Here is a 10,972-nt window from a genome sequence, read left to right on the forward strand (position 1 = left end):
TATAGGAAAGGAATGTTTAAAGTCTGGAATTTTATGACCTTGGGCAGCTTCAACCATTGATTCACTTGGTTGGGTATGTCTTGTGAAACTGGACTGGGGCTGTATTTCTTGAACATGCTATTGACACTTAAGCTTTGGGTGGGGAGGGAGGGTGATAAGCGTTATCCTGAGGAGGGTTCAGAAACCAGCCCAACTCAGTGTTGTCATGATCTGTTTATTTTAAAATCAATAAAAATGTTTAAACATAAAACTGAAACTTTATCTGTCTAGTTGAAAGGGGGCCCCTTTCACTTTAATTAAAATGCACATGAAGCTTCCTAGGATAGCGGGGAGTGCGTGGTCTCTTGTCTCTGAACTGTTAGAAGAAAGAAAAAGACTGAAAGAATATTTTTCGCCTGGCACACCTTGGCATTGAATAAAAGACTGGAAAATGGGCAACGCTTTAATCAGGTAGGAAAAACTCCTATATTTTTATTTTCCATATCCTGATATTAATTAAATTGTTTGAACCTCATGAAGGTTTTCAAACTAATTTCTTCAAAGGCTAAAGATAGACGTATTGACAGAAATAATACAGTTGCTTTAGATCAGAGGATTTTTAGGGTATAAAATGGGAAGCAGACAAAGAAAGAAAAAACGGGGACTTTGGTTTTTTCCTTACACGTGAAGAGAAAGAGACAAAGAGCGGGACTGCTTCAGATATCTGGTAAAGATATTATCTTATATTCAAGCATTTGAGAACCTGTTAATTGCTATTATTTCTAAATTGGCATATCTATTAGAAATGTATTAGATAATGTCATTAGTCGACATTTATTTAATTTTATTCTTTTCGGTCACTCTATTAATGGTTTTCACATTGATTGTAGGGTATAGTCTGATAAAATTAAGGTTTGAACATAGAAATGTTTCTTAGAATCATTTAGAGATGTTAATATTGATATCTTTCTTTATCTGAAATAAAGAAAATATTGTTTACTACAAATTGTCTGGTTTTATTCTAAGTGCATGCTGTGCTGCATTAATTATTGGTCAATAAAGTTCTGGAGTAAAAAGAAAACACATCTCTGAAATTAAATAATACACTTTTTCTCTATAAGGCAAGAAGGGTAAAAAGGGATTTAAGTAAAGGGTTTTCATCCAAGCAGGATCCCCTGGTAAAACTTTTAATTCAGCTAGTGGTGAACCCCAATACTTCTATTAAACCTTTTTCACAAGGTGACCAGAACTCACAAGTTATCTGGTATCCCTCTTGGGAATTATAGTTTAATTTTCATGACTAATCCACAGGATTCACAAGGTGACCAGAACTCACAAGTTATCTGCTATCCCTCTTGGGAATTATAGTTTAATTTTCATGACTAATCCACAGGATTCACAAGGTGACCAGAACTCACAAGTTATCTGCTATCCCTCTTGGGAATTCCAGTTTACTTTTTGTCTGCAATTTCTAGTTCTAATTTGTTGTCCTTTAATCTGTATTTGAAGAGGATTTCTCTGTGTTCTGTATGTGTGACAGAGGTGAAGGAATTTGCTAGTGTTTAGTTTCTTTGTAAGGATCTTTAGAAGTCCAGCTTGTTCACTTTTTCCAGCAGGAAGTATACTGGTGTTCTAGGGCCTGTTACTATAGTTGCAGTGCTGTATTTTCATAGGTTCTTGCTGTGTGAGTGCTGGTGTTGGTGGTGTTATGGTATGGCAGGTTTTCTATAAAGGTTTTGTGTGTGTTTTTGGCAGTGGTTATTGTGCCTAGTAGTAGAGGGAGTTTGCTTTGATGTTAATGAGATCTAAAACAATTAATATAATAAAAAGATCAGACACTCCTTTTTCAATCCCTGCTGTTTAACAAGGCAGAGATTACTACTTTGAATCTGTTCGGGTAGAGATTAAGGGTCCCATTTTAGGGAGTTGGGTCATATTTGAGTCTACGTATGCATTCTATATAATAAATAAAAAAGAGTCGAGTCTCCCAGCTCTCGTGTTGTTTGCAGGTGGCCATAGGCAGCCAATGGTCTGGCTATGGTTCTGCCTCAGTTCAGTAATGTATATGACACCTCTCTCTCTGATTATTAAGCTCTCTCTCAATCTCTCTCTCTCCTTTGATTTTCTGTTTTCATATGCAGCTTGTGTCCTGGTGAGAGAGGGGTCTCCATACACTGTCATACTGGAACTATCACCTTGTAATACAGTTTCTCCTGTTACCTATTCTTCCTCTCCCCCTTATAATGGGACCGTAGTCCTAGTACACTACCCTCACTGATAAGGTGAGGGTGAATTACCTATGACTAGGGAATACCTCTTTTAAATAAGAAGGGAGCTTTCAGGGTTTCTGAGTCACCCTATATTTCCGTGAGCTCCTGCTGACATCAAGAGAGAGAGGCACTCACTCATGGAACCAGGTAAATGGCACTAGGGGGTCACTGAATGATGCAGAATCTGTACTAGTGCTGTGGCTAAGATGGAACCTTCCTGTACTCTACAGTGCACAGCATGACCTTGCTACAAGGCTACACTCCTTAGCTGAGATCCCATTGGAGCCCTGCATGCCATTCTTACAATGTATTCCATGCTTATTGATAGACTAAACATCTGCACGTGAGGCTTTGCATCGCTTTGATCAGTATATAATAATTTTACATAAAAAAATGGAAATGGAGAAATGATTCAAATACATTTTCATTTATTTAGATAAGATCTATCCAGTAAAAAGGTTCCTGTAGCACTGATCCCCAGGGCAGGGCATTTTGTCATTAGAGCAGCGAGAAGAAACTCCCATGTGATAGAAGCAGGTAGACCACAATCCAATTCCATCAAGGAAGCAAACAATAAAGGAAAGGAGTCAGGAATGTCAATGCTTTTAATTTATTGAAGAAACAATGCAAGAGTCCATGGTGGATAAGATCATCGTGTGCCAGAAGAAATGGAAGAAGATCCTTCGTATTAAATAGACAGGAAAGGAGTCAGAAATGTCAATGCTTTTACTTTTTGAAGAAACAATGTAAGAGTCCATGGTGGATAAGATCTTCGCGTTCCAGCAGAAATGGAAGAAGATCCTTCGTATTAAACAGACAGGAAAGGAGAGGGATTGGTCTTCAGCAGTTGTCTCCTTATGGACTCCTCTAAGTGATGGAGTAGGATCTCCTAAAAGAGAGAATATGACAGTAAATACAGACCTGGGTGATCCCAAGAAGGAGAACACTAGGGATGTGCAAGGAAAAAAATGGTTTGTTTTTATCATTGTAAGTTTTTTTTTAAATTCAGGTTTCAGTAATTTAGAGGTCAATATTCAGCCTCTAGATGGCCGAACAAGTTTTCTGGATAAACCTATGCAGCTAACTTGTCTGGGATATTCAGAAAGCGTTAGCTGGGTAAATGAGACCTGTTACAGAGGAAGTCTAAAGTTAGCCAGACTCTTATAGTTATGCAGGTAAGTTCAGTGACGTGGCTGTGCCACTGGATAAATCTGAATATTGCCACTTACCCAGATAAGGCCTTCACTCATTATGGCTTTTCTCCCATTCTGGGTGTATGGGGAAAGCATTTGATGAAACTGGCCTTAAGTTAGCTGGATTAGTAGCCGTGCCCCAGAATACCCCGTCCCACTCATGACTTAACTGGATAAATAGTTATCCGGCTACGTGCGGCCAAATATTGAAATTCCTCCACATAGCTGGATAAATCCAAACTTATTTATTTAACTGGCACCGAATATTTAGCACTTAATGTTTATTTTGGTTCAGCAAATGAAAGAATCCGTTACTCCCCTCCAATGGAAAAATGAAAATAAATGTCCCTGCTGACCCCCTTCCTGATGTAGAGTGAGGAAGGAGCAATCCCCAGGGCCAGACAGCACACTAGCAAGCCTCTGCGCTCTCACAGATAAGTCAATGGGGGGGGGGGGGGAGGAGATGGCTCAGATGGGCTTGCGCAAGATTAAGAAGCACACGAAAGCCAAGAATACAAGAAGGGCAAGACGTTGCAACATTTAACAAGGGATGGTGTTCTCGAACGATGAATGTAGATACTGAAGGAAACCCCCTGAGGCAGGACTCTGTCCGAAACACGATCGTGTCGGGATGCTAACCAAGATTGGATTGGATGAGTATCACTTTTCCTCTTGTATCTCTTAACATTGCGCCAGAGGCGAGAAGTAACAATTAAGTGCTCTATTGAGACTTTAGAGATATAGATAATAATTTTAACATATGAACAAAAAACTAAACAAAAAAAAGGTGTTGTAATAAAAGTAAGGTGACCCTATACCACATTAGAGTCTGTGCTGAAATACAGACCCTTAGAGTAAGGGGCCCACATATACATTTGGCTAAATAATTATACTAATTAAGATTGACCAGTTGTACCATTGATTTGGATTTGTGGATACACACTAAGGTAAACTGGAATACAGTGGTTTTTTGGGTAAAGGGTTGTGATTGACAAGGTTTACCTACAACAAGGACCCGGCAGAGGTCGGGGAGTGAAAGTATGCATGGAAATTTCATTTTTACATCTCTGCGCATATTTTCCAACACGTACTTTACACATGCAAGGTGAACGGGTAATTTTGTAGCGGCATCGTGTGCATGCAGGCTGCATTTTCAGAGCAAAACTTTGCCAAGAGCTTGCAGGCACACCTGCAGGACTGTAGGAAAATGGTCCTCGTCATTACGTAACCGGTGAGGTTGAAGGAAGCCCAGAGCTCCACTGATTGCTGACAGTTCCTCCACATGAATAATATGCCCAAGTCAACATACTTCAAATGATCCCTGTTTCTATGCCACGTAAGCTAATCAAGGTCCCAAACAGGAGCTTCTCTGGATTCATCTTTTTGGTTGCCCATCGCTTTTCATCATTGTGCTAATCAAGGTCCCAAACAGGAGCTTCTCTGGATTCCTCTTTTTGGTTGCCCATCACTTTTCATCATTGTACTAATCAAGGACCCAAACAGGAGCTTCTCTGGATTCCTCTTTTTGGTTGCCCATCGCTTTTCATCATTGTACTAATCAAGGACCCAAACAGGAGCTTCTCTGGATTCCTCTTTTTGGTTGCCCATCGCTTTTCATCATTGTACTAATCAAAGACCCAAACAGGAGCTTCTCTGGATTCCTCTTTTTGGTTGCCCATCGCTTTTCATCATTGCATTAATCAAGGACCCAAACAGGAGCTTCTCTGGATTCCTCTTTTTGGTTGCCCATCGCTTTTCATCATTGTGCTAATCAAGGTCCCAAACAGGAGCTTCTCTGGATTCATCTTTTTGGTTGCCCATCGCTTTTCATCATTGTACTAATCAAGGACCCAAACAGGAGCTTCTCTGGATTCCTCTTTTTGGTTGCCCATCACTTTTCATCATTGCATTAATCAAGGACCCAAACAGGGGCTTCTCTGGATTCCTCTTTTTGGTTGCCCATCGCTTTTCATCATTGCATTAATCAAGGACCCAAACAGGAGCTTCTCTGGATTCCTCTTTTTGGTTGCCCATCACTTTTCATCATTGCATTAATCAAGGACCCAAACAGGGGCTTCTCTGGATTCCTCTTTTTGGTTGCCCATCGCTTTTCATCATTGTGCTAATCAAGGACCCAAACAGGGGCTTCTCTGGATTCCTCTTTTTGGTTGCCCATCACTTTTCATCATTGTACTAATCAAGGACCCAAACAGGGGCTTCTCTGGATTCCTCTTTTTGGTTGCCCATCGCTTTTCATCATTGTGCTAATCAAGGTCCCAAACAGGAGCTTCTCTGGATTCATATTTTTGGTTGCCCATCGTTTTTCATCATTGCATTAATCAAGGACCCAAACAGGAGCTTCTCTGGATTCATCTTTTTGGTTGCCCATCGCTTTTCATCATTGTGCTAATCAAGGTCCCAAACAGGAGCTTCTCTGGATTAATCTTTTTGGTTTCCCATCGCTTTTCATCATTGTACTAATCAAGGTCCCAAACAGGAGCTTCTCTGGATTAATCTTTTTGGTTTCCCATCGCTTTTCATCATTGTACTAATCAAGGTCCCAAACAGGAGCTTCTCTGGATTCCTCTTTTTGGTTGCCCATCACTTTTCATCATTGTACTAGTCTTGTGCTATCATCGCTTTCCATTTTCTCTACCTCTCACTCCTTTTCCTAGAGTATTTTTGTTTGCTTCTAAGGATCTTTTTTCCATTTGCCTGATAAAGAGCTTTTTCTCTTCCTTTCATCACCATGCCTCCACACTTATCAACTCGTCTTTTATCTGCGTCACATTTCCATCTCCCCACCTGTCTCTTATCTACTCGTTTCTCACCGGTCCCCTTCTCTACATCTTACCATTATCTGAGAGTTGGTAGTACTGATATGGATGAGAACGGACCGGCAGCACACAAGCAGCATGGATAGTAAGAGCAGCAGGTCCAAAAGGGCTCAGAATGGTCGGAGGACCATTCAACTTCCAACATCTCCTTGTTGTTGGCCATGGAAGCCTGCAGGCCTGGTGGAGGGTAAGACCGCCAGCCATGCTGTGTATGCCGTCAACCCTCGGCTTGGTCCTGGAAGCTCTGGGGTTGGGCTGAGGCCCAAGGGCACACTATACACCCCGAGTGGGGTTCGCCATAGCACCCCACCCACAGCAAAGTTTGAAAGGTAGTTGGATATTTAAGGACATTAATTAGCTTCCTTTTTCCCTGCCTGCCCTCCCTAGGTTTGCTTGTTTGTGTGGAATTCTGGTGGAAGACATTTGCCTTTTTCGGTCAGCACGAGTCTTGGTGTTGAGGGCTGTCAGGATGCTGTGCTATGGGTGGGCTGGGTTGCTGGTAGTTTCTGTCCTTTGTCACGGTTGGATCCATGCTATGCCTCTTAGGCTGGTGATTGGGGGCAGGGTTAATTTATTTATGTATTATTTTTATATACCGACATTTGATCTCGATCGAGATATCACACCAGTTTACATTCAGGTACTGTAGGTATTTCTCTATCCCCAGAGGGCTTACAATCTAAGTTTTTGTACCTGAGACAATGGAGAATAAAGTGACACAGCAGGACTCGAACCCTGGTCTCCTGGTTCATAGCCCACTCTATCTCTAACCACTAGGCTATTCCTCCTCCCTCAATTTAATGTTTATTCTAATTTATTTCCATTATGGAGGCAATTTTTAAATCCATATCTGTTCATAAAATGCTTGGGCAGGCATTAATTTCTGAGCATAAAATGTGCGGATTGGCTGCACATTTTACTTTCAGTATCCCGGGTGAATAACAAGTAGACTCATCAGATGAGCGCTATTAGTTTCTGGAGGGGGGAGGGGGGTGATTTGACGTTCTAAACCCCTTACAATATAAGGGATAGCGTGCGCACATCAAAGCGCGTGTTAAAGAGCGTGCTCGGCCAAGCACACCTTACAGTATTGGCCTGAAAGTAAACATATACTCATACGTTCCCTTTCACATCTGCTGTAATTTATGCACTTTCTTTGCCACCTACGTTACTTGTGACATCACAATATCATCCTATGATAAGTACGAACCCTGCACCAACTCTGTACAGTCTGGAAAAGCTACGTGCCAATTTGATATATGCATGTAAGTTTATCCTCCTATCGGGCTGGCAATTTTATAAAACTCCATTTCCCACACCTAAAACAGAAATGCATTTGAAAATTGCATTATGATGCAGATGGTTCTGTAATTCTCAATCACTTTGAGTGTTTTGATCAGAAAGGCAGCTTGTAAATTGCTTAAATAAATATAAATGTCCTGTGATTGTTTGTTCATTGACTTTGCATGCAACCAATGATCAGCAAGGAGTTTACTGTTGGAAAAGATCTGTATCCCTGGATACAAGCAGTTTAACTTTTCTGGGGCCAGTGAATGCTGATAGTCAGTACTGGTAGAAAAATACCTGTCCTAAAAGATAGTACCTAGCTAAAGTTACCTGGCTATGCATTCAAAGACAGAGTTATCTGGTTTAGTACTGGTGAATATGTGGGTAAAGTTACCCAGCTGGTTATGTGAATAATATTCCTGCTCACTGTTGCACTGAATATCTACCTCTGATTGCATATAGTCATCAGATTCTGGTTCAGTTCCCAGGCAATGACGCTGCCCCCTGGGCCAGCCAGAGATGCTGCAGAGGCAGCGTTCACAGTCCCTGCTGGGAGGAAGCCACTGTCATTGTGCAATGGTGACACCTAGTGGCCAGACATAGGGTTTATGTTTACTGGATTTTGGAGGATGCTGTGGTTTGTGAACCCTGGTGCATGACATTTTCCTCTCCTAGGCTGCATGAAAATTTGGCAATTCCCTCCCTTCACCCTCCTCCCTATTTCCCATGACCTCACCTGTGACCACCACCCCTGACACCCTGTACCTCTTATATTTTCTTTTTTTCAAACAAACATGGCAGTGGTGGCACCAGCAGCATTACTTCCTCCTTGTGCACTGGAGGAAGGAAAGGTGGCAGTGGTGGAGGCTTGCGAGAGTGTTTGGCACTCAAAGCTAGAGCCGGCCCTGTTCATGGAAGCAGCGTTGCCACATTCTGCCAATTTTATGGTAAAATCCTACAGCTTAATTTCATGGGAAGGTTTTGTCAGCACAATAGCATTTCTTCTGATTACAAACTCGTTATATTAGTAAAAAACATGTTGTTTATTTACCAGCAGTTAACCAAGGGCACCAGCACCACCCTAGGATAGAACAAAAACAGTGTTTGCAAAGATAAAGTAGCACAATTTCAAATCTAGCAAAGGTTTGCACTAACCAAAACAGCAGTCACAAGTTTAAGAAGATTCCCCGAAAGGAAAGAATGAGAGCAGAGAGTTTGGGAGGAGGATCTCATCAGAAGGACACAGAATAGCAAAGTCACTTTAGGGAACCATTAGCAGGAGTAAAGGTTTAGATTTACCATTATTCCATTCGGATTGTACAAGAACGAATGAGAGCAGAGAGTTTATAGAAGAGGATCTCATGGGATGGAAACAGAATAGCAGAGTCACTTTAGGGAAGCATTAGCGGGAGTAAAGGTTTAGACTTACCAGAGAGCCACCAACATTACCACCCTAAAGAAAAGAATGAGAGCAGAGAGTTTAGGGCCGAGGATCTTATGGGAAGGGCACAGATTAGCAAAATCACTTTACAGAACAATTAGCAGGTGCAAAGATTTTGACTTACCGCAGCACCAGTCACAGTGCCAACAGCACCACCCTAAAGGAAAGAATGAGAACAGTGAGTTTAGGTAGGAGGAGCTCATGAGGACACAGAATAGCAGAGTCATTTTAGGGAAGTATTAGCAGGAGTAAAGGTTTAGAGTTACCACTATTCCATTCGGGTTGTACAAGAACGAATGAGAGCAGAGAGTTTAGGGAGGAGGATCTCATGGGACGGGCACAGAACAGCAAAGTCACTTTAGGGAACCATTAGCAGGAGTAAAGGTTTAGAGTTACCACTATTCCATTCGGGTTGTACAAGAACGAATGAGAGCAGAGAGTTTAGGGAGGAGGATCTCATGAGAAGGGCAAGGAATAGCAGAGTCAGTTTAGGGAACCATTAGCAGGAGTAAAGGTATAGACTTACCGCTATTCCATTCGGGTTGTACAAGAAAGAATGAGAGCAGAGAGTTTAGGGAGGAGGATCTCATGAGAAGGACACAGAATAGCAAAGTCACTTTAGGGAACAACTAGTAGGAGCAAAAAGTTAGACTTACCAGAGAGCCACCAACATTACCACCCTAAAGGAAAGAATGAGAGCAGAGAGTTTAGGGAGGAGGATCTCATGAGAAGGGCAAGGAATAGCAGAGTCACTTTACAGAACAACTAGTAGGAGCAAAAGGTTAGACTTACCCCGCTCAACACACCGTTAAGAAGACCATCCTAAAGGAAAGAATGAGAGCAGAGAGTTTAGGATCTCATGGGATGGACACAGAATAGCAGAATCACTTTAGGGAACCATTAGCAGGAGTAAAGGTTTAGACTTACCACTATTCCATTTGGGTTGTACAAGAAAGAATGAGAGCAGAGAGTTTAGGGAGAAGGATCTCATGAGAAGGGCAAGGAATAGCAAAGTCACTTTACAGAACAACTAGTAAGAGCAAAAGGTTAGACTTACCCTGCTCAACACACCGTTAAGGAGACCATCCTAAAGGAAAGAATGAGAGCAGAGAGTTTAGGGACGAGGATCTCATGGGATGGACAGAGAATAGCAAAGTCAATTTATGGAACAATTAGCAGGAGGAAAGGTTTAGACTTTTTTCTCCACAACAGAGCCCAACCTGTGGAATGCCCCAGGGTTCAGTGCTTTCCCCTATCTCTTCAACATTTACATTCCTCTGACCTGCAACACCATCCAGTTCTTCAACACTGAATACCACCTTTTCACCGATGACATTCAGTTCTGTATCAAAACAGGAGCACAAACCAAACTTCCTCCAAATCAAGCTTAACCTTGCTCTTACAGCAGGAGCACACTGATTCCACAACTACATACTCAAGTTGAATCTCTCCAAATTTGAGCTCCTCTGGCTAATCTGACAAGGGCACCCCAGCTCTGAATATCTCTGCTCTCCCTAGCAAGAACTCCCCTGCAACCTAAGAATTCAGTACAAAGTTTGCGAGTTCACCTCACAATGGAAACTCACACTATTAAGGTAGTAAGGGCCATCTTTATGCACCTGTGTCAGATTCACCCACTTCACTTTGCCACCCTGATCATAGAAACATAGAAGTGATGGCAGAAGAAGACCATACGGCCCATCCTGTCTGCCCAGCAAGCTTTCACACTTATTTTTCTCACACTTATCTGTAATTCTGACCGCTGAGGTCAGGGCCCTTATTGGTAACTTTTTGGTTCTAATTTTCCTTCCACCCCCGCCATTGATATAGAGAGCAGTGCTGGAGCTGTATAAAAGTGAAGTATCAAGCCTAATTGGTATGGGGTAGTAACCGCCGCAATAATCAAGCTACTCCCATTCTTATTTGTTTACCCAGTCTGTGCAATTTAGTCCTTGTTGGTTGTCT

General features: G+C 41.9%; 1 long non-coding RNA gene across 1 annotated transcript; it reads right to left on the minus strand.

Moving 5' to 3' along the window:
• Nucleotides 1-2,893: 2,893 nt before the first annotated feature.
• Nucleotides 2,894-9,165, minus strand: LOC115082596. Its single transcript, XR_003854207.1, has 4 exons — nucleotides 9,132-9,165; nucleotides 8,996-9,019; nucleotides 8,618-8,647; nucleotides 2,894-3,138 (listed from the first exon to the last, which is right to left on the minus strand). It is a non-coding gene; the product is annotated as an uncharacterized LOC115082596 (long non-coding RNA).
• Between the last annotated feature and the right edge of the window lie 1,807 nt (nucleotides 9,166-10,972).

The sequence above is a fragment of the Rhinatrema bivittatum genome, chromosome 1 (genome assembly GCF_901001135.1).
Source record: "Rhinatrema bivittatum chromosome 1, aRhiBiv1.1, whole genome shotgun sequence".
Classification (NCBI taxonomy): domain Eukaryota; kingdom Metazoa; phylum Chordata; class Amphibia; order Gymnophiona; family Rhinatrematidae; genus Rhinatrema; species Rhinatrema bivittatum.